Here is a 25195-nt window from a genome sequence, read left to right on the forward strand (position 1 = left end):
CGAAAGGGGGCAGAAGAGGGAAACAAGGTAGCCTGTTGCCACCACGCTGTGGGCCCGATAAGTATCACTCTATGGTGTAACTGTACCGGTGGCAGTAGTGCTACTTAAGCACTGGTGGTAAATTTTATCAAACGTGGATAGCCACTGAGAGGTAAAAAGGGGAAAAACAGGGAAACAATGAAGCCTCTGAGTAGAGAGTTCTGGAGTGCAAGATTTTAGCAGCATTTGGGATAGAAAAACTCCTAATTAGGGTTGCCAGGTCCCTCTTGGCAACTGGCGGGAGGTTTTTGGGGAGGAACCTGAGGAGGGTGGGGTTGGGGAGGGGAGGGACTTCAATGCCATAGAGTCCAATTGCCAAAATGGCCATTTTATCCAGGTGAACTGATCTCTATCGGCTGGAGATCAGTTGAATTAGCAGGAGATCTCCTGCTTCTACCTGGAGGTTAGCAACCCTACTTCAAATCATTCTTCTGCCCCAAGCAAGTACTCAGAACCCCAGCTTGTTCCTTCTAAACCTCATGGCTGATCATCTGTCAGTCAGCTAGCAAGATGGCATGACCCACAGATAAGGAAGGGATGTCTGACTGCTCACATTCCTCTCCAGGAATGCAGAAAAAGCATGACTTTGTAAATGAACCACAGGGGGAAAACCTCAAAGGCGCTTTATGAGAACTGAGCATGCCCAGTACCCTTTAGGAACACGGTATGCTGAGAATGGTTGAGCATCTGTTAAAGACAAAAGAAAAACAGAGGAGGATGGGGAGAATTGGTCTCCTGAGGTGCATTAAAGCTGATAGTATTGTGGAGGAAGAAATTTCAATTGGAGGTAAATTTCTCAGTCACTTATCCTGGAATGGGGATGGAATTAAGATTGGAGGTTCTGCGCTATGAAGAACACATTTTTCAATACCACTTCTCCTGCTTTAGCTCTCTTATAGAGCACAAGAAAGAAAGATGTAAAACTACCTACCCCTTTCCTATGTCCATTTAGCCCCAATTCTGAGCAGATGGGACATTTGTGCTAAAGAGCTACACTGCTAATGTTCAAGAAGAAAGATTACTCCAATGCTCAGCTGCAGAGTGCAACTTATTCTTTACCATTGGTTACTCTGAGTACATGTCCATATTTTTAAATCACCAAGAAGAAGTTATCAGTTACCACACCATAAGGTTGCCAACTGGCGGGGGGGACGGGAGTCACGGGATCCTAAATGTCCCATCCCTGAAACAGAAATTTAATGAGTGGAAACGAGCAACTGAAGCTTTTCATGGCATAAATTTAAATAACATCACCTGACAATTGCAGATCAAACTGATATCAAAGGGACAGCTAGAGGAACCAGTTTAAAAGTTGCCGATTCTATTAATTTACACAGTCGTAGCTTTTCATGGAGCCAAGTAGGTTAGCTGTCGGTGGCCTAGAGAGCAATCCTAAACTGGTCTACTCAAAATAAGTCCCATTGTATTCAGTGGTGCTTACTCCCAGGAAAGCATTCTTATGATCGCAGCCTTTAGGTATTTTTGTTACCGGCATGAGCCATCCTAATCTTGAAAGGAGGAGGAGGATGTTCCACTCTGAGGCCTAATTAGGGTTGCCAGGTCCCTCTTTGCCACCGGCGAGAGGTTTTGGGGGCAGAGCCTGAGGAGGGCGGGGTTTGGGGAGGGGAGGGACTTCAATGCCATAGAGTCCAATGGCCAAAGCAGCCATTTTCTCCAGGTGAACTGATCTCTATCGGCTGGAGATCAGTTGTATTAGCAGGAGATCTCCAGCTGGTACCTGGAGGTTGGCAACCCTTGGCCTAAACCATGCAACAAAGTCTTCGCTGCTTTCGTAGAGCAATAGTCTCAGTCCTTTCTTATGCATCTCTTTGAAAACTGAACTCACATAACTGAAAAGGACACAAAATAAATCTTGATGCTACTTATGTGATTAAACGAGCAGTGCTTGAAACTTAATATATGAATGTCTAACACCAAAATGAATGTTTGTTTAGATTTCCGTATGCTACCGTATGTTATTGTGCTCTGATGACAGATAAAGAGAGACAGTTACTGGCAAAGTTATTTAATTTATTGCCTCAATAAAGATATTAATTTAATTTATGCCATTTGATTATTATTACCATCAAGGAAAGTGCATGATCTAAAGTGTGAGTTAAATAGATAACTGGATTACGATTGAGTTTCAAGGGAAATAAAGGGGTGGAAATGATAAATGGTGCTTCTTTAGAAGAATTTGAAGAGGGGGGAGGAAATCCTTTTCATAATAGACTCGTTGATTTCTTTCTCATTTTCTAACTCTTTTAATAAGAATTTCAGGAACTCCCACTTAGCAAGGATAGAGCAATAATGTATACAGGGTTCAACAGGCCTCACTTGATATTCAGAATTTTATTATTTGGTATTTCCATTGAAGATCAGGAAGATATTTAAAAGATAATATGAAGAAACAGGGACTGCAAAGAGAGATGTGAATGGTTGTTTCTCTGAGAATTAATATGCTCTAATTAATTTTAGAAGTTACATTAAGGTTACTCGGGGGACGGTTTGAACTTAGAAAAATTATGATACTAATTAAATTCTCTACACATACATTTGGATAATACAGGGAGGGTGTTTTAAAATGTCACTTTTAATTTCAGCATCCTCCTTTTTTTTTGGTCCTGCGATGTGGCATTAAAGTTCTGGTGGTGACTGCAGCTCCTTAGCTGATTCACAATTGGAAAGCGAGTTTTAGCACATTTGCGTGGCGCGCCGTGTGTTTTAGCATGAACAGCCCAAAGGCTCGTTTGGATTTCACGTGGCAGCAGGCATTGCAGACGCTCTTCTCATCCACTAATAATCTAACACCCAAACTGCTGACTCATTAACGTCAACACAATCCACTTTGCGTCCTGACGTGACCCCTGGAGCACATGAGCTTATTAGAGGGTAAGGTGAATGGGCTTGCTTTGTGGACTTGTCTTCATTAGCAGGTTTTCAAAAGCAGATTAAGACTCACCGCACTGTAGGGTTGCCAGCTCCAGGTTGGGAAATACCTGGAGATTTTTGGGGCGGAGCCTGAGGAGGGCGGGGTTTAGAGAGGGGAGGGACTTCAATGCCATACAGTCCAATTGGCAAAGCAGCCATTTTCTCCAGGTGAACTGATCTCTGTAATCTGAAGATCACCTGGAGGCTGGCTACCCTGGTAGCAACCAGAGACAGGGTATTTTCTGTGGTAGCACCCCATCTTTGGAATCTCTCTCCTCCTTGAGGCTTGCCTAGCATCAACACATGAACACATGAAGCTGCCTTATATTGAATCAGACCCTTGGTCCATCAAAGTCAGTATTGTCTACTCAGACCGACAGCGGCTCTCCAGGGTCTCAGGCAGGGGTCTTTCACATCACCTACTTGCCTAGTCCCTTTAACTGGAGATGCCGGGGACTGAACCTGGGACCTTCTGCATGCCAAGCAAATGCTCTACCCTTACTGTCTATAAGCCACCAGCCCAAAACATTTGTTTTTCACCCAGGCTTTAACTGAGGGATTCCATCTTTTTCGCAGTTTTATGGTCTCCCTTTAGCCTGATAACTGTGTTTTTTTTAATATCATTTTAGACTGTTGGATGTTAATTTAGGCTGTTGTTATGCTGCTGGCTGGTTTGTATGGGTTATTCTTAATGGCTGGCTTTTGTGGCTGATTTGAATGGCTTTTGATGGCTTTTATGGATTAATATGGGTAATTTGTATGTTTGATGTTTTTATGATTTTTCTTTGTTTTTCCCTGAGAAGGTCTCTAGAGAGAAGGAATATAAATTCTCTAAATAAATTCTGACTAGCCTAAGAAAAGACTCATAGTGGACATATGCTTTGGTTCTCATCAAAGCTACTTCAGTTACTGAAAATTTTAACCAAGCCTTTTTCCAAAATATTAACTCCCAGAATTTAAGGAATGGGACTTATTTTCTGTTGCTAATTCTGACATTTTTATTTCCAAATCTAACTCTCTCATCCCCAAAGCCAAGGTCATCTTAAAACTAATCCTTTGCCAGAGGAACAAAGGCCGATTATTTCAGCTACATTGAACTTGAGGAAATTAAAATTGAATGGTAGGCTCTTGATTTACCAAACTCTTTCAAATGAGAGCACAGTACTTCTGCAGGCATGTCATAGTTCTGATGAAGAATTATGGTCTCAAAAATCACAAGTACATAATAGGAAGTTCGTTTCAGGACAAGTGTTAGCTCATATTATACCAAATATATTTCTTTTCACCTGTCCCCATCTTGATTTGCATCAATCAAGCGTCGTCTTGGGCAACGCCGCTGTACAGATAATAAGTTTTCAAGCCATTTCCGTACTGATATATTTCAGCTGGTGCCATTTGCCTATCAAATGGGTTTAGAACTGTATTGTCGTTGCACTATTTTCCACACTGATGGCCTCTGTGTTGTGGGTTCTATGGCTCAGTAAACAGACTGAGGGTGTATCTCACCACATTGTTGATATTAGACCATCTTTAATGACCTGTAATCTAAACCCTTTTATTTGATAATGAAACTGAATGTATTTTTCAAGAATGAATATAAATTTATTTTCATTTCACACCCTGGTAACATGAAATTATCCTACATTTTTATTCAAGGTTATTCTACTCTTGCATTTTGCTTGGCCTAAAAAAACCTTCAGATGTATATTCCTAACAACCTCTGGCAGAGTGTAGTTACTTTGCTTGGATCAGGTTCCCTGTGTGTAGTAATACCATTGTATTACTTGAATAACATTCAAGATCTATGTTATGTTCAAATGTACCAACCACAGAAATAGTATGAGAGGTTATTTTTAATTATTACTTATATTTGTGCAACACAATCCTTGTCTACTGATAGAGTAGGGAGGCCAACCTCCAGGTAATTAAACAGGAAATACTGATATCAACAATGCAAAACAATTTGTATTGAAATGCTGCAAGACAAATAATAATAAAGTGCTGTATACAATGGGTGAATAGTCAATTGCAATATATACAAAAGTTAATGATAGTCTATAATGTATGTCAAATGATGTCCAAGATGGTAATCATCATGCTGAAGAATTAGATGGAAAGATGGGATACGATCGTTTCGGAGTCTTCTGTCCCAATTATATCACCAAGAGTGTATGCACTCGTTTCAATCACGACTCATTGTCATAACCCACAAAGGGAATTGAAAAGTTCCTCATGGGGATACAAGTTATAGCCGCACAATATTTCTTTGCAATAATCAATAGTTCCATAGGATTCAAATATTGCAGTGCAAGCTAAATAACACAGAGTCTTACAGTAAGTGTGTAACGTTCCCACAAGGGATACAAAGTGTAGCAGCCGTCTTCCGCTGGTGGCAAAGAGGGACCTAGCAACCCTATGACTGAGTCAGGACATTGGTCCATCTGCCTCAGTATAGCCCATTCTGGCTGGCTGTGGTATCCAGGGTCCCTAGCAAAGAGAGGTTTTCTCTAACACCTGCTGTCTGAGCTCCTTTAGTTGTATATGCAAAGGATTCAAACCTGAGGCCATCTACTTTTAAACCAGTCGCTTTACTGCTGAGCCACCATTTCTCCCCCTGGGATGTCTCTTGCCACCAGAAAGATGGGTTAATGGGTGAGACTCAACTGGGGTTTAGGTGGTCAGCTAGAATGATCATGGGTTGAGCCCTTGTACTTCCTTGAATTTATACCAAATATGATGTCATAGCAGGTAGCACCAATCAGATTGCAGGAATAAATGTGTGGGTGGCTTTCCAGTGTCACTTAGGAAAAAAAGCAAGTGTGGAATGCCCCAGTTTCAGATCAATGGAGGGGGCTTAACTTTTTCCTCTGTTTTCAAGGCCAGCGTCTATGGAACCTTGGAAGTCTTTCCATTCACTACCATGGGCTTTCGATCTGGCCTTTTATAGTATTTGCTAAAGTCCTTTGCCTTGGGGAGGGATGTGCTCAATTCATTCTAGAGGCTCACTCCAGTTACAATCTTTGTTGCGGCGATAATAGCAGTCATGATCCTTTGGCCTTTTCATTGTTCAGCAATTTGACGGCAATTCCTATCTCGGCATTAATAACCTGTGGGGAAGAAGTGAAACAGAGAGGTTGTTCAAAATATAAAGAATACAGAAATGGTTTAAATAACAGAGTCATTAAGGTTCTGATAGCCTCCTTTCCATGACAAAGATGGTAATGAGAAAAGGAAATGGCATACTAGGCATGTATTCATTGGGAAAATGACTATAATGAGACCTGAGGACAGGAAATAATACCTACGCAGCCCATTTAAATTATAGTCCTGAGACTGACATTTAGTGCTCATCTCTTCATTCTATCCATCTTGATATTTTCCTTGCATGACGCTCAAACTCTTTTTTTATCCTTGAAGAACTTGATTCAATGAGTATACCATAGTTTCCCCTCCCGTCTTTAAATGGTAAATAGGGCATTTGCTCTCATGCCATTTGCTGATCTTCACTTTTTCTCCATAATCCTCACTGGGTCATTTTCCAGATGATCATCAGACCAGCCAGTGCAATGCCGGTGCATGATAGATTTGCCCTTACGTTCATGACAAGGGCAACCATCTTCGTTTGGTAGATGGAGCTCTCATGCTTTCAAAGCACCAAGTCCCAGGCTTCCCGTCCAACCCGTCACTGGATTCACTCAGCTGTTGTCTTTTTCTAGCTAAGAAAGAGAACGATGCCTGTGTCAACCCATGGGTTTGGAGAGGACACAGTTTTTATGAAAGTTTCTGAAGCAGGGTTCCCAACTGCCCTCTTATGGTGGGCAATCTACCACCCATTGGTCCTGTTGCCCGCTCAGCTGTCGGTGGGCGGAAGCAGGTGGGGGAAGGGAGGGGCAGCCATCGGCAGCATCTACACAATGATGTCACAAGCCCAACTGGGACGGCAGAGGAAAAAACCAGCCCCAGACGACTACCCCAATGCGGGAAGCAATGAAGGCAAAACAGGCTGGCAAATGGCGCCCTGCCCTCCAGCCTCGCGCCAAACAGCTGATTGGGAAAAACATCTGATCAGTGGCGGGCTCTGGGAGGAGTAGGGGGGGCGTAGCCAGAATCTGGGAAATGTGGGCAAAACACGCAGGGAGAGCTAGGTGACCTCTGGCGGACTGATAAGGCATGCATAATCAAAAGGAAGCCCCAAAGCAGTCGGCGGGGGTGACCGCAGGGAAACGTCCCTGCATAAAAGGCCTTAGACTGAGAGGGAGTAACTGGTCCAAGGTCACTTAGTGAGTTTCATGGCAGAACAGGACTTTGAGCACAGGTTTCACAGATGCTAATCCAACACACTAACCTGTAATCAAAACAGTTGTCTTTATGCAATATGTGTGTGTAAAGTGCAGCTGACTTGCAGTGACCCTGTAGGGTTTCCAAGGCAAGAGACTATCAGAGGTGGTTTTCCATTGCCTGCCTCTGCATAGCAGCCCCAGAATTCGTTGGTGGTCTCCCATCCAAATACTAACCAGCGATGACCCTGCTTAGCTTTTGAAAACTGACAAGATTAGGCTAGCCTGGGCCATCCAGGTCAGGATGCAATACAATATACCCATAACAAAATTGGATGTTTTTTTTTATTATTCTTTTTACAATTTCATCTTGAACACATCCAAAATTGAGCTCTCCTGAGACTCTTCCCTTTCTTGATGAAATCTTTATTCCCTTCCCCCCAACACACACACACAAATTCTGAAATAGTAATTCTGGAACAAATATGGTTGCCAGGTCCCTCTTCAGCACCGGCGGGAGGTTTTTGGGGCGGAGCTTGAGGAGGGCAGGGTTTGGGGAGGGGGGGCTTCGATGCCATAGAGTCCAATTGCCAAAGCGGCCATTTTCTCCAGGTGAACTGATCTCTATCGGCTGGAGATCAGTTGTAACAGCAGGAGATCTCTAGCTAGTACCTGGAGGTTGGCAACCCTAGGAACAAAGCATATTGGTTTTTCTTTATAGTCTGCCCTTCTTGCTGAGACTCAAGGTGGATTACAACGAAACAAACAATGCAGTAAGAACAGTATAGTAAATGCAACCAACAAAATTAGAGATCACATAAAAACACAGTACAAGACAGACAGTAAAGCAGGAATTACAAACTGGAGAATGAAGTGAAACATTATATTACATATAATAAACAGAGCAATGAAGGTGAATTACAAAATGAGAGAACAATGCATTATGCATTGCATATAATGTGCACAATGAAGACTTCCTTAAATTCCACAGTTTGTTGATCTTACCCATTTGCAGGGTGGCACATTGAAAAGGCATTTATTATTTATTTAGAAATTTTCTATGCCACTATGATGAATATTACCCTATTATCCTATTCACCCATATATTGATGGGAATTGGATATTATCATTCCATTCACTCCAGATACTTACGACTTGTCTCTTGCTTTTGTGACTTAGGACAATGCATACTTTGACTTGCTGCTAAGCCATAGCATTCTGTGACAGCTGAAATTTACATGTTATCTTCCAGGGCAGATCCACGTAGACTGTATTACAGTAGTTTAGATTACTATAGCATGGATCGATGTGGTCAGATCAGTCAGGTCAAGGTAGGGTGCTATCTACCTTGGAAAAAAGCATTTTGCACAACTGAAATCAACAAAATTTGGGGGGGAAATCTATCATTTTTTCACATTTTCAAAACATTACCTATCATCTTCCTTTGCATGTACTGCGAGTCCTTGGATGGAGCTTTCATGACCTCACGAGGACTTTTTCAATGCCTTTTTTAAATGCCAGCTGTCGAGAAGATCTCATCCTGTGGATGCACAACTTCAGTCTCTTCTCAGTAGGGTTGCCAACCTCCAGGTACTCAACATAACAAAAGAAGTGCTGCAAATATATGATAGTAACAAATAAAACAACAACACGTAGGTTCTGATACACTTCAATATCTATCAACCAAAACACTATAGAATTTATATTCCTCTATATCAGTGATGGCGAACCTTTTAGACACTGAGTGCCCAAACTGCAACCCAAAACCCACTTATTTATTGCCGAGTGCCAATGCGGCAATTTAACCTGAATACTGAGGTTTTAGTTTAGAAAAAACAACGCATACATTAACATCTTTTGCCTTAAAAGAAAAACACAATAACAGAGCTTTCAGTGATACAAACAACTTTTTATTGAAAGGTAAAAGTTTGCATTTGGCATGCTGAAGCAGACCCTTCCCTCTCCCACCTGCAAACTCCACCGGCAAACGACACCCCCCAAAAAAACCCAGACTATTCAAACGGAGGCTGATCCCCCCCACCCCCTCTGGCTGAAGCAGACCCTTCCCTCTCCCACTTGCAAACTCCACCAGCAAACGACACCCCCCCAAAACCCAGACTATGCAAACGGAGGCTGATTCCCCCCCCCAGCCATTTGAGCTTTACCACTCAAACCGCTGCGGCAGCTCTCTCTCTCTCTTGGCAGGCGGACGCCCTGGTGGGAGGGCTCGGGGAGGCGCAAGCACGCTCCGCGGGGCAGGCGACTCACGAGTAGGGAGGCGACTCACGAGTAGGTAGCCGGGGAGCACCAAGTGCAGCCAAGCTGCTGCTGCTGCCGGGCGTGGGAGGGCCTCCGGAGGCAGCAGGCAGGCAGGCAGCTCCTGCCTCGGACCAAAAAACCTCCTGGGAACCACGAGGCACCCGGGAGGCTACAGTGGAGGTGGGCGGGGCAGAGCCGGAAAGGCCAGCGACTTGCAGGAAGAGCTAAGTCACGGCCTCAGCTCAGCGAGGGAGGGGCGAGGAGCAGCTAAGCCGCGGCAAGCCGGGCGTGCCAGCGGAAAGAGTGACGCGTGCCGGAAATGGCACGCGTGCCATAGGTTCGCCAACACGGCTCTATATCATTAACACTACAATATTCATATTCACAAAAAATTAACCATCATTAACATTCTCACATGCACATGTGTGTACATTCCATGCAGAGTCTAGGAAGAAAATAATATGAGTCCTTCTCCCAGGTTCGACGCCGTTTCTTAGCCAACAGAAAGTCCCCACCAGAAGCAGAGCTCCAGGAAACGAGCGTTGAACTCCAATGAAAGCAGAGCTCCAGGAGCTGAGTGTAGAACTCCAACAACAAATCTCCTGCTATTACAACTGATCTCCAGGCGATAGAGATCAGTTCCCCTGGAGAAACTGGCCGCTTCGGCAATTGGACTATATGGCATTGAAGTCCCACCCCTCCCCAAACCCCTTCTTCCTCAGGCTTCACCCTCAAAACCTCCCACCAGTGGTGAAGAGGGACCTGGCAACCTTACTTCTCAACTGCTATGACAGAGGAAAACTCAAACATTGTCTTCAAAGTGACTCTTGTCTTGCTGCTCTTACACTCACAAGTGCCATTTGGCAAAAGGAAATCAAAGATCTCTTATCACTAGGTTCAGGGAAGAAACAAAAAGGCTTCTTCTTGATGCAATCACAGACAAAATGCAACTTTGAGGTCTTTCTTCTGGTTTCATTTTATTCAATTATACACTCAACACTAACTGTCAGCCAATGGGCAATCTGGTCTAGCCTAGCCAGAAATGGAATAATCTAAGTAGAAAGATCCAGAAGAAGTCCTGTCTCAGAACAAGTAGGCTTATCATATTAATAGGGTTGCCAGCTCCAAGTTGGGAAATACCTGGAGATTTTGGGGGTGGAACCTGAGGAGGGTGGAGTTTGGGGAGGGGAGGGACTGCAATGCCATAAAGTCCAATTGTCAAAGCAGCCATTTTCTCCAGGGCAACTGATCTCTGTCGCCTGGAGATCAGTTGTAATTGTGGGAGATCTCCAGCCACCACCTGGATGTTGGCAACCCTACATATTAATCTCTTCGTGTAATGGCTGCACTGGAAAAAAAAACTTGGAAAACTGTCTCTGGCCCAAATTTAAGATTGGGAACATTCTCTATGGTTGGCTGGCTCTGTACAAATAAATATGCTGGGCTTTTTAAATTGGATATTATCAGTGTGCTGCTGCTATTGCTTTAACTATTTGTTGTTGTATTATTTTATTTCAGGCAAACTTTTGTTAAATGTCAGCCTTCTCAGGAGGGATATAAATGTTTTAAACATATAAGTAACAAATTCATATGAAGGACTAGACCAGAAAGGAGACAGAAGCGTCTCAGCATCTAAGATGCTAGAAAGTTGTACAAAATCATGGTGATTTTGTAGTATTGATTTTACTTGTAAACTGCCTCAAACAGGAATCTGAATAGGCAGCATGAATATTTCCTTCATAAATAAATAACTATCAAGTTATGTAAATGTCAGCATCATTCAAATCCACCCTAAGGAATGTCCAGCCAAGATTTCTTGATCTGCTATCCTTCGGGTTGCCAGATCCAGGTAGGGAAATCTAATATGAATGTGAGGGGGAGGGGTAAAGATAACACTCCAATGTAGAAAAGAAAAGAAAAAATACCCCAAATATTTGGAATTATCAAATATTATTATATAATGTTTACAAATGTGTGTAAAGTAATAAAGAAAGACATTGCAATTACAAAAATAATATCATTCCCACATCCATCTTAACTAGGGTTGCCAGCTCCAGGTAGGGAAATACCTTGAGATTTTGGGGGTGGAGCCTAAGGAAGGCAGAGTTTAGGGAGGGAAGGAGTTTCAGTGAAGTCTCGTGCCCTAGAGCCCACCTCCCAAAGCAGCCATTTGCTCCAGGTGAACTGATCTCTGTCGCCTGGAGATCAATTGTAATAGTGGGAGATCTCCAGCCACCACCTGGAGGTTGGCATCCCTAGCTATCTTTGATGGCTGTCCTAGGATGGTAAGACTCATGTTCGCTTTGGAAACCCTCGACTGCATCATGCAAATGGGAATATGGCACTGGATCCTCCAGATCCTAGTCTAACCTTCAAACAACTACACCGCCCCGTATTTAGGGAAAGGCTGACCCTTATTGGGAAATCTCCTGGTGGGCTGATACCCTGAAGGGCTGCTGGTAGTCATGAGCAAGTGAAGCCGAGCCCCAACAGGGTCGGCAGGGGCTACTGGGCTCCAACCCAGCTGTTTGCAATGACCCCCAGCATAGGCTCACTCCTGTCACTCACCTTGTGCCCCTCTGGACCTATAGGAGCTGAGTCATCCCGCGGCACTGCCAGCCCTGCTGGGGCCGTTCACCTTGGCTCGCTTCTGGGCCAGTTAAACTTCCCAAGCCACCTATGAGGACATCAGCTCAAGAGGAGAGATACAGATAGCAAAGCAAATGCTCTCTGTCTACAGCCAGAATGGTGTGGTGGGTTGAGTGGTGGACTCTGATCTGGAGAACCTTGTTTGATTCCCCCACTCCTCCACATGAAGCCAGCTGGGTGACCTTGGACTAGCCACAGTTCTTTCTGAACTCTCTCAGCCCCACCTACCTCACAAGGTGTCTGTTGTGGGGAGAGGAAGGGAAGGAAACCGTAAGCCGGTTTGATTTTCCTTAAAAGGTAGAGAAAGTCGGCATAAAAAAAAAACCCAACTCTTCTTCTTCTAATAAACAACTGTGGCTCCAGGACCTTAGTTTTTTACGTCATTTTTAAATGTCTCATTTATATTTTAATAGGAAGTCCAACAAAGTTCAGATTCTCAGGCCATTACAAGCATCTTTCCAACCCCGAGTTAATTTTGTCTTCATTTTCCAGAAAGAGTATTCACATTATTTGGAAGCAACTTTTAATTAAATGTTCCAGCCACACTATCATTATTACACCTGAAAGATCCAAAAGCAGATGAGAGCGGAGTGGCTACAATAGATCTCAGGGAATTCTGTTCACATTCCTTTCAGAGGCTGATCACCTTTAAACTAATGAGAATGAACGGCAGGACAATATAGGGCAGATCTAATTAAGATAATGAACGGAAGATTATGAACAATCTTACTGTGCGTCTGAAGAATTTTAACAGAGTGGGTGAACAGAAGGTAAAGCAGACATCAGATATTATATATGGAGAGACAGACAGGAAAAAAATAAAATCTGCATGTTGAGGTCCCTTTATATTTTTATGTGAAATAAGAAAAAAAAAAGTGGTGTTTCGTTTATTTCGCCTGGGTGGTGGTGATGTGGGGGGAGGAGAAATATCCATCAGGAAACAGCATACTAATTGAGGGACAGAGTGAGAAAGGAAAGGAAACCAGAAGAAAATTTTACAAATTGATAAGAATTGATAGAGCTGAATTAGTTGACTAGTCTGGCAGCCTACCTGGTATGGCACTTGTAGCTCACAATGAATATTTCTTGAGACACAGCCTAACTATGCAGTCTTGAGCAGAGGTGGCTGAGGGGGGAAAAGGAAAGCCCCTGACCCCCCACAACCCCCTCAGGATAAATATACTGATACCAGTTTTCTAGGGCGTAATTCTTCCCTGTTTCCGTGTTTTTGGCTTAATGCACAGAGAAGGAGCTCTGCAACATTTCCCTTTTAGGACATGGTCTCTTGCACATCAGTAAGCAATGTATCCAAAGTACAGCCATTTATAGGTAGGGTTGCCAACCTCCAGGTACTAGCTGGAGATCTCCTGATATTACAACTGATCTCCAGCCGATAGAGCTCAGTTCACCTGGAGAAAATGGCCGCTTTGGCAATTGGACTCTATGGCAAACCCCATCCTTTTCAAGCCCCAAAAACCTCTTGCTGGTCGTGAAGAGGGACCTGGCAACCCTATTTACAGGTCACAGTTTTCTTTTTGTAAACAAAAAAAAAATCACCTGGAGCATAAAATAATCCTAGAAAAATCAACGGATGTGTCTTTTTTTCCTTTGCTGCAGACAATGTTACATATTTACAGTTGCCAACCTGCAAGTTCAATTACAACAGGTCTCCAGAACACAGAGATCTGTTCCCCTGGAGGGCATGGTAGCTTTGGAGGATGGATTGTCTGGCATCACATCTACGCTGGCTTTTATTGCATGGTCTTCGTAATTCCACTTTCTGCATTGTTTTTTGGTATACTTTGCATTAGACAGATTCATGGAGGATAGGTCCATTAATTGGTACTAGCCATGGTGACTAAAGCAAACCTCCATATTCAGAGACAGTAAAGCTTTGAATATCAGTGCTAGGAGGCAACATCAGGAGGAGAACTTGGTTTCAATGGCCTGTTAGCTGGCCCTCCAGGGCAACTGGTTCGCCACAGTATGAAACCAGATGCTGGTTTAGATAGACCACTGTTCCATTTTATGTCCTTATGCATTCAAGAGCATAATAAGCTACTAACAATTACTTTATCTCGCAAACATCCTTCTGCCTTTTTCTGCTTCAAAACCTTACTCTCTAAGTACCAGGGATGCAAACCATGCACTGGATATAGGGAGGCATTTCTAAGAAAATCTAAAAATATAGATACGGAAAGCTCTGGGATGCTGATGGAGTCTGAAACTATTTACCATATACTACTAATGACGAATGCAGCAATGAACTAGTTTCATCAAAGCTAGTGATTCTAATTGCTTGAGCTAAAGTCTCTGGGGCCCCCCCAACTGGAATGAGTTTTGATGAACTCAAGAACCCAGAGAATTCCCATGAGCCTTACGGCTCCTTTTGTGGAGTTGAAATAAAACAGTCAACTTCAGCTTCTGTGTTTAGCACAATATACGCTTCCCTCCCTTACTTGAAAAGAACATTCTTTGTTGTAAGGGTGATTTTTTTTAAAGCCTCCCATAGCAATTTGGAAGGCTAGATTCCATTACAATAAACGAGAAGCGAGCAACCAAAAAACTCCTCCTGTGGCTCTGCAAATACCCAAAAGATTCACACACACACACGCACGCATATTTATACTCTGTTATCATGTTTACTGCAACATATTTAACCGAAGTAATAATGTCAGGAATACAACCTTAAAAAAACAGAATATATCTCCTACCTCAAAGCAAGCAGTGGGCATAGCATTTGAGGATGAGATTGTTCTTCTTTTCAAAAGCACGTTTTACAGTTCAGAGTACTTCGCAATCTGGTTTTCCATCAATCATGTGAATGAGATCATTAGCACTGTTTTACAAATGAGGGTCCTGAAGTTATGACACTCTAGCCAAGAGCCAGTGCTTGAATTATGGGAGGTGGGGCGGAAGAGAATCATAGAATCATAGAGTTGGAAGGGACCACCAGGGTCATCTAGTCCAACCCCCTGCACAATGCAGGAAATTAACAACTACCTCCCCCCACATCCCCAGTGACCCCAACCCTTCCCCCTTCACAACGTTCATTAAAAAAATGCAATCTGTTCTTTTCAGCCAAAGCAGATTACTAAAATATACAAGTACAATAAAGACAATGCCAAAAGCACAGCATCACAACAAAGAGATAAAAATATACAGAGCAGCAACTAAACAACCAGGTAAAATGGCAGCACAAGCTATCAGCAGGGTTGCCAACCTCCAGGTAGTAGGTGGAGATCTCCAGCTATTACAACTGACCTCCAGCCGATAGAGATCTGTTCACCTGGAGAAAATGGCCGCTTTGGCAATTGGACTCTACGACATTTAAATCCCTCCCCTCCCCAAACCCCGTCCTCCTCAGGCTCCGCCCCTGAAAACCTCCCGCCAGTGGCAAAGAAGGACCTGGCAACCCTAGTTATCAGGGAATCATAGTCAACAACTGAGAAACCCCAGTCCTCCAGTACAGCCGAGCTTAAATTAATCCAAAAGCAAGACAGAAAGATCTGTTCTCACCACCGGCAAAATGCATACCTCACGAGGGAAGTTGTACGTATAGCAGAGTCCAATCAGATGCTCTTAATGTCAGGGCAGGTTCATGAGAAGACACAGGAACACATGAAGCTGCCCTATACTGAATCAGACCCTTGGTCCATCAGGGGCAGTATTGTCTACTCAGACAGGCAGTGGCTCTTTAGCATCTTAGGTGGCCTTTCGCATCACCTACCACCTGATCCTTTTAGTGAAGATGCTGGGAATTGAACCTGGAACCTTCTGCATGCCAAGCAGATGCTCTACCACTGAGCTACAGCCATTCAGGTTCCCTGGTCACTAGCTACTTAGGGCTTTAAAGGTGAAAATCAGCACTTTGAATTGTTCCTGAATGAATGTGTAACAGATGAAGTTGGATGAAAATTGGTATAAATGGCAATAACTAAGGAGTTTCCAAGAGCATTTCAAAGGCAGCCCCACGTATGCAGGAACAACTGTGGCCTTCTTCGGGAAGGGGTAAGACTGGTAAATCTGATAAAAGGCACTTCTAGCTGTGGCTGTAACCTGGTCATTTGTGAGTGAAACTGGAGCCAGGAGTACCCTTCAAACTTCAAACTTCAAACCCGAGTCTTCAGGGGACTTCAACCCTATACGAAACAGGTTGAATCCTAAATCTCAAGTGAGTGGAATTCCCAACCCAAAGCACTTCCATCTTGGCTGGAGTCTCAGTCACCCTGTCCTTAGACATGTCTCCTGTCACCTTGATGACCTTCTTAGCTATTGCTTTGGCCTCCCTAGCTATATTTGAGGGTGGGGTTGTGGGTTTCATTAAGGACATCCCCATCTTTCTCCCCTTGTTGCCCCCACTCTTCAAGTACAATTCAGGGCAGAACTTAGGGTTGCCTGGTCCCTCTTTACCACCAGGGGGAGGTTTTTGGGGCAAAGCCTGAAGAGGGCGGGGTTTGGGGAGGGACTTCAATGCCATAGAGTCCAATTGCCGAAGCGGCCATTTTCTCCGGGTGCTATAGCTTCTTTACCAGTTTCATTGCAGATAATTCTTTTGGTATCATGAATTATATAGGTATATATGTCAGCAGGTTTGTGGTTGCTTCATTGGAGACCTACAGTGAAATCTGAAGCACACTTACACAGTTCTGGGCCCATTGACTTAAGTGGACTTAGAAGGGTGCACCTCTGGTTAGGATTGCACTGTGAAGGTTGTTTTACCTTGAATCTTCAGGAAGCTATTATCTTAAGCTACAGATTCTACAGGAAGTATAATTTGCCTGTTACCATATCTTTCCATGCAGTTCTAAAACAATTTTCTCCACCCTGAAGCGGAGGTGGAATTCTCATGTTACAGGCAGGAAAACGCCTAAGACTGACAACTCAAATAAGTTACTACATTAAAGTCTGTAGTTAATTTCTCCGTTGGGGTTGGGTTGACACCTACCTGTTAGACTTGCCACTAAAATTTGCTGGCATCTCTGAAGTGCTGCTTCAAAAATACTAGCAGCCAGTCATTTACCTCCAGGTGTTACAGATACCCTGGACCACCAAAAAAACAAATCAATGGGTTAAAGATCAAATCAAGCCTGAACTGACCCTAGAAGCTAAAATGACTAAACTGAGGCTATCGTATTTTGGTCACGTCATGAGATGACAAGAGTCACTGGAAAAGACAGTCACGCTAGGAAAAGTTGAGGGCAGCAGGAAAAGAGGAAGTCCCAACAAGAGATGGATTGACTCAATAAAGGAAGCCACAGCCTTCAGTTTGCAAGATCTGAGCAAGGCTGTCAAAGATAGGACATTTTGGAGGACTTTCATTCATAGGGTCGCCATGAGTCGGAAGCGACTTGACGGCACTTAACACACACTCACAGTCAGAAAACCGCTACTTCATCATTGAACCTACTGTCCATTTATCTTGGACCAGAAAGCTTTCATTGCTGTCAGTCAGATCAATGACTGCATTATATATTCCTGTGACAACTCCATTATTCATCCGTTATTTTGTCAAATTGTACCCCCATATATTATATACATATTTTTCTTTACATAATCTGCTGCTGCCCCCCTCTGTGTGCTGCCTGGGGCAGGTGCCCCCCTTGCCCCCCCCCCCAGATCTGGCCCTGCTTTAAGATGCCATTTGCCCCAGGTAAATGTGTACTGACTACATGTTTTCCCCACAGGAAAATAGCCGGCTGAGATGAGGGGGAACAACTGAGGCTGGAAAATGGTACAAGGGGAGAGGGCAATCCCCTTTCTCCTAGACCATTTTCCCCAATCCTGGGGAAATGCAGGCAAATGCGCGGGGAGAGCGAGGTGACCTCTGATGGGCAGAAAAGGCATGCATAATCAAAAGGAAGCCCTTAGGGGAAACCTTTGTTTGACTGAGGAAACTCTGCATGCTGAATCAAAAGATGCTTGGAACTCTGATGTCTGGTAACTTGTAACCACAAACTTTTGCCTTTTGAATCTCACTCTAAAGCCTTGCCAAACTGCTTGAACGTAAGAACTGAACTGTGTAGCTAGAAATATTAAACTTTCTTGTTTTGTGCTAAATGCTTCACGAATATTCTTTTCTGTAACGAGCACAACTCTTTAATAAATCTTTATGCCTATAATTTGGCGTGTCTTGTAATTTTGTGGATCCCAAGGCTAAACCTGAAAGTGCCTTTTTGTGTTTGGCCACCTACCATGCTCAAACTGTTTTGTTGGTGTAATTCTCCCCTGGCAGGGCCTCCTACTTTGCAGGGAGAGCGTTGCGCTTAATTTGGAACTGGCTGGTGAGGGTTGCCCTTAGCCCTTGCCTGTAAGCTAGCCTTTTTGAATAAGGGCTGGTGGCAGCATACCACACTGCATTCAGGGGAACGCCTGAGCGCAGTGTTTTGTTTTTGGGAAACGTTTTGACCACCTCTAAACAAACGAAGGAACCGCCTTGCGGAGGCAGGGCGATGCTCTTCGACAGTGTGGCTTGTGAGGAAGGACATTGTGAGGGTTGCTAGGCAAGCACAACAATATTACCAGCCTTCAATCCTTGGTTTCGGTCAGTAAAAGTCACGGGGAGGGCCCTTTTCATTGTTAGTTTGGCCTCCCAGTACATCCCTGTTCCTCTGGAAGGAGGACTCATTGGGGCCGAGCCAAGTAGGCAACTTGCTGCCATGCGATCTGCACAACTTGCCCAGGTACAGCAGCAGCTACTGGGTCACTTGTAGCCATACAACTCACCTGAATCTAGCGGCAGCCTCCACACAATTTGCACAAGTTGGCCAAGCCTGGCAGCAGCCACCATACAACTCGCCTGAGTAGGATTGCTACCTCTGGGTTGGTAAATACCTGGAGATTTTTGGGGTAGAGCCTGAGGAAGGTGGGGTTTGGGGAAGGGAGGGACTTTAATGAGGTATAATGCCATAGAGTCCACCTTCCAAAGTAGCCATTTTCTCCAGTTGAACTGGAGATATCCAGGTTCAAACCTCCATGCTGCCATGGACGCTTGCTGGGTGATCTTGGGCCAGTCACTCTCTCTCAGAGATAGGGTTGCCAGGTCCCGCTTCGCTGCCGGTGGGGTGGAGCCTAAGGAGGGTGGGGCTCGTGGAAGGGAGAAACTTCAATGCAATAGAGTCCAACGGCCAAATCGGCCATCTTCTCCAGGTGAATTGATCTCTATCGGCTGAAGATCAGTTGTAATAGCAGGAGATCTCCAGCTAGTACCTGGAGGTTGGCAATCCTGCTCAGAGAGGGGAACAATGTAAGCTGCTTTGGGTCCCCATTGGGGAGAAAGGTGGTGTATTAATGAAGTAAATAAGTAATTAATAAATTTGAAGAGTAAGGGGGGCAGAATAAGGAAAGTGTTATATCATGGGTAGTTGTGAAATTGTTGATGTTCTCTTACTATATTGTACTGATATTTTAACATGATCCATTAAGGAAAAAGCATTTGCTCTAGTTTCACTTCTCGCTTGTTATTAGGGTTGCCAACCTCCAGGTACTAGCTGGAGATCTCCTGCTATTACAACTGATCTCCAGCCGATAGAGATCAGTTTACCTGGAGAAAATGGCCGCTTTGGCAATTGGACTCTATGGCATTGAAGTCCCTCCACTCCCTAAACCCAGACCTCCTCAGGCTCTGCCCCAAAAACCTCCTGCCAGTGGCAAAGAGGGACCTGGCAACCCTACTTGTTATGTTGGTTGCTAACTGCAGTTGGTTATGGCCTAGCAGGGCCCAGACCAAGTCTTGCCTATGTTCTAATAAAGTTCTGTTCTGTTTTGATACCAGCTACTGTGGGTTTATTACAGAAAGGTTGGCTGGTGAGTGAAAAGGAGAAAAGGAAGCAGGGAAAGGGGAGAGAATATAGGGGTTGCCAGGGGAAGAGAAAGAAGAAATAGTATGGGGAAGGAAGTGTAGGGGAAAATGAGGTGACCTCCATCAAGTCTTGGTGGGTCCTAGGGATGCCAGCCTCCATATGGGACTTGGGGATCCCTTGGAATTATAGCTCATCTCCAGACTACAGATATCAGCTCCCCTGGAGAAAATAGATGCTTTGGAGGGTGGACTTTATGGCATCGTACCTCATTGAGGTCTCTGTCCTCCCCAGGCCCCAACCCTAAATCTTCAGGAGTTTCCCAAACTGGATTTGACAACCCTACCCCTCCATCCCTTGCTGGTGGCCAAGGGGGACCTGGCAACCCTAGTTGCTATTCACACTCTTTTATTATTCTTAATTTTAAGTATTATTATTTTCTGTTACATTTCTATCCCATCCTTTCCCCAGTAAGCTCCAGGCAACAGATAAGGTCCTCCCACCTCAAATTGACCTTAACAATAACTCTGTGATCTAGGGTAGCATGATAGAGGAATACTGACCCAAGGTTACCCACTCAGTTGAATGGCTTAATTGGGATCTGGTCTTCCCAGAGCATTGGGATCTAACCACAGCATTACACTGGCTCAGTTGTATTTTTGTAAAAAAGACGTGACCACATGTTATAAGACTTTTGTGCAACCATATGTAAAAGCAAAACAGAAGCAAATCCATTTACATGGCTGGTGCAAAGTTCATTTACAAAGCTGGAAATGTGTATGTCTAAAGTACCATCAAGTCGCAGCTGAGTTTTGGCGACAATGTAGGGTTTTCAAGGCAAGTGATTAAGTAGAAGTGGTTTGCTATTGCTTTCCTCTGCAAACTCTTCCTTAGTGGCCTCCCATCCAGGTACCAGCCCTGCTTAGCTTCTGAGATCTGACGAGATCGGGCTATATACTATACCATTCCACATCCCATATAGCCTTTGCCTACGTACCCAAATATTATGGGGTTGTGATGAACATAAATTGCCACTAGATGTCCCTCTTGCTGCATAGAAACAGCATTTCAATGGCTTTGAGGTAAAACCCCTGGACATAAAACACAAATTCTGAGTTTATAGCCTTGGTCAGTGAGTAAATTAGCATTTATCACCTTGGTAGTTAATGATAAGAAGTGTTAGTGTTTTCAAAATATTAAAAATATATATATCATAAATGTATGTAATTGTAGGTTATAGGCTATCACTATTGAACCATGAATCAGAATGAGGGAGAAGCACAGAACGGTACAGCTGTAATTAGGGTTCCCAGGTCCCTCTTTGACACCAGCGGGAGGTTTTGGGGATGGAGACTGGGGAGGGGAGGGACTTCAATGTCATACAGTCCAATTGCCAAAGCAGCCATTTTCTCCAGGTGAACTGATCTCTATCGGCTGGCGATCAGTTGTAAGAGCGGGAGATCTCCATTTAGTACCTGGAGGTTGGCAACCCTAGCTGTAATCCTATACAAATTTACTGGGTAATAAATTGCATTTAATTTACTGAGATTCACTTTTAAGTAAACATGCATAGGTTGTACTGTAGCTCTGAAGACAACCTTGGGCTGAATTTCTAATCCATATTGCAGGGTTTTTTTGGCAGAATGTGTGGAACAGTGGCTCTAAACCAGTGGTTCTCAACCTGGGGGTCGGTGTTTTCTGGGGGGTCGCCGCCACTGTCCAGGGACAGCCCCCATCCCGGGCTGTCCAGTACTAACCCAGACGACCTGTAACCCTGATCCGTCCGCGAGGGCAGGGAAGACCCCAAGAAGAGAGGTGAGGAACTGGCCGACCGACAGCCAGAAGGAGTCAGGCTGCAGAGACGCGGCGGCGTGCCACCGAACACCAGCTGTAGCCCCGCTGCCCAGCTGAGAGGCAGGCGGGCCAGCCCTGGGTGCGGTCGCACCTGCGCCGGGCGGATGATGCGGCAGGATGTGTGGGAGGCCGAGGAAGCTCCCCTGGCTCGGCCAGTTCAGGTCTCGGAGGAGAAGAGGGCGGTCCCCCTTGAGGCCGCTACAGCCACGTTGTTTTTACTTTTAGCCGCGCTCGGGGGGGGCGGGAGCTTCAGCCTGGAATCCAAGTGCGCATGTCTGTAGTGTGGCTTCGCTTTTCTGCCCCGAGTCACCAGTTCCGCTCTGGCAAGGCCAAGGGGGAGAGTTGAGGTGCATGCGCAGTTTGGGATTTCCCCCTCAAGCGCGCAGGTTCGGTGAGGCGCAGACGGAGCGGTGACTGGCGGAGGGGAGAAAAAGGCACGAAAAGTCTGAGCGGGATAAGCGGCCCTCGGCTCTTTCCTGGCCCTTCGCTCTCGTGAGGTGATTAAACGGAACTCCGCTTTGAGGGATAACTGCAGTTCTGTGCACAAGCAGTGTCCCAGTCACAAGAGAGGGGGTTTCCTCGCGAGAGCCCCGGCCTGCTTGGAAGAGTTTTTGGGGAGAGAGGGGAGGACAAGGAACGCATGCTCAGAGGCACTCTTTCCTCCGTGCCAGGAAAGGTTGCCGCGCCACACAGTCACAGCCGCTGCGCAACAGGTGGTAGTACCGTTTGCTTGTTTGTTTTAAACTTTAAAATTTAAAGTAATTATATATATGGATACCCTGGACTGCCAAAAAAACAAATGTGTTTTCTTTATCCTATTGAAAATGTCATTTATGCAAATTTATACAAATGTGACGAGGGTCACAGGTTACTTGGCAATTGTAAAAGGGGGTCGCGACTCGAAAAAGGTTGAGAACCACTGCTCTAAACCTTTTTCCTCTTAGGACTTCGTCATTTGTACGTTAGTAAACAAAGTCTCCAAAGAACAGCCATTGACCACTTAACAGCTTTCTTTTTTGTAAACAAAAAAGGCACCTAGGGTACAAAACAAGCTGAGGAAACATACTTATTTTTACTTTTGGTGTGCTTATTTACCCCATAACACATTGGGGTACAAAAATAACCCATTTAATACTGAAACCACAAGCAGCCAACCAAAGCCCTCTTCATGTAGTTTCTGTTTTTGCATTAGTACATAGCTTCTGAACCTATTTTCTTTCAAGACTATAGGTACATTTTACTTGAGATTTCCATAGCCAAAACAATGTATCTAAAATAATGATAGCGATAACTGATATTTTCGGTAACATTATGAATTACTGTGTGGATGTGACGCGTCCATGCATACAACCTGATCCTATGCAGAGTCAGGAATTGCCTAAACCAATGACACTCACTCAGTGGCCCAGATCCACTTGTGGCTCTTTGACATGCCCCCTGTGGCTCTTCTGAGCACTGTTCTCCAATGAGGCACCCATAGGCTTGTCAGGTCCCTCTTCACCACTGGCAGGAGGGTTTTGGGGTGGAGCCTGAGGAGGGCAGGGTTTAGAGAGGGGAGGGGCTTCAATGCCATAGAGTCCAAGCGGCCATTTTCTCCAGGTGATCTGATCTCCATCGGCTGGAGATCAGTTGTAATAGCAGGAAATCTAGGCACCCACCACATATTTCAGAAAAGTGGGCACTGCTATTGCCCAATGGGGGTTTGTGGTCGGCAGGTGGTTCCCACCTAGAAACTGCAGGAACCGCTAGAGCAGCCAGCAGGCAGGAGCAAGGCCGAGGCCGATGATGTCGGAGAAGAAGCCCGTAGATTTGGGGCTTCTGGAAGAGGACGACGAGTTCGAGGAGTTTCCTGCCGAAGACTGGCCTGGTTTAGACTAAGATGACGATGCACACGTGTGGGAGGACAACTGGGACGATGGCAGTGTGGAGGATGATTTCTCCAATCGGTTAAGAGCTGAATTAGAAAAACACGGCTACAAGATGGAAACTTCATAGCGTCTGCTGAATGTCATCTGAGATTGGACTGTAAACCGAACACCGAGGTTTACGGAATGCAAGATGGAAGATCAGACACTGGACTGTCTATTGTGACCTAAACTTTGTTTTGTATAAATTTTAAAAAAATGAATAATTAAAAAAAAAGAAAGTGCAGGAACCAGGACCATAACAAGGGGGTGGTGGGGAGAGCAGCCCCTGTGGCATGCAGAGAGGGTGGCATTGCCTCTCCTACCCAGCACAGAGGCGCCTACAGGAGAGACAGTTCTCCCACCCTCTCTTAGGATTGCCAGGTCCCTCTTGGCAACCGGTGGGAGGTTTTAGGGGGCAGGGCCTGAGGAGGGCAGGGTTTGGGGAGGGGAGTGACTTCAATGCCATAGAGTCCAATTTCCAAAGCAGCCATTTTCTCCAGGTGAACTGATCTCTGTTGCCTGGAGATCAGTTGTAATAGCAGATTTCCAACTAGTACCTGGAGGTTGGCAACGCTACCCTCTCTGCATGCCTCAGGGGCGGCGGCTGCCCTCCTCATCCCCGCCCCTGTTACCACCCTGGCAGGAACTGGAGGACAAGTAAGCCACAGGGTGCAGGCAGGCCTCATGCCAGGGATGGGAGTAAAGGGCCCATACTCTCTAACAGCCCCCACCCATCTCTGCAGCCTCTGCAATCTCATCCCAGCACCCAGGAGGGAAAGCAATCTGGCCACATAGAAAAGAGGGTAAAAACCATCAGCGCTACAGCAGCCACCTGGGAAAAGAGTAATCTGGCCACACTAGGGAAGGAAACCTCTTTGCTTCGGATGACATCATCATGGATAGGGACATGGGTTGTTTTAGATGTTTACACCCCACCTTTCTCCCCAATGGGGACCCAAAGCAGATTACATCATTCTCCTCTCCTCCATCTTAAGCTCACAACAACCCTGTGAGGTAGATTAGGCTGAGAGTGTGTGGCTAACCCAATGTCACCCAGCAAGCTTCCATGGCAGTGTGGCAAATTGAACCTGGGTTTCCTAGATCCTAGTCTGACACTCTAATGTTGGCTGGCATAGAAACCACTAACTATCAAGAACAAAAGTGTTCTTTTTCAACAGGCCTTTAAAAAAAATCATTAGCAAAACCCCACTATACAGGCTAAAATACAAAGTGCTTTCCTCTCTCTCTCTCTCTCTCTCTCTTTCCCTCTCTCTCTTTCTCATGGGATGTGGAATGGTATAGTATAGCTCGATCTTGTCAGATCTTGGAAGCTAAGCTGGGTCGGTTACTTGGAAAGGAGAACTCCAAGGAAGACTCTGCAGAGGAAGGCAATGGTAAACCACCTCTGCTTAACCACTTGCCTTGAAAACCCCACCAGGGGTTGCTATAAGTCGGCTGTGACTTATATACTACACACACA

General features: G+C 44.9%; 1 pseudogene; it reads left to right on the top strand.

Moving 5' to 3' along the window:
* The first annotated feature begins 23571 nt into the window (after nt 1–23571).
* LOC130484392 (26S proteasome complex subunit SEM1-like) lies at nt 23572–23838 on the top strand (annotated as a pseudogene).
* Nucleotides 23839–25195: the final 1357 nt, after the last annotated feature.

Source organism: Euleptes europaea, chromosome 11, assembly GCF_029931775.1.
Source record: "Euleptes europaea isolate rEulEur1 chromosome 11, rEulEur1.hap1, whole genome shotgun sequence".
Lineage (NCBI taxonomy): Eukaryota > Metazoa > Chordata > Lepidosauria > Squamata > Sphaerodactylidae > Euleptes > Euleptes europaea.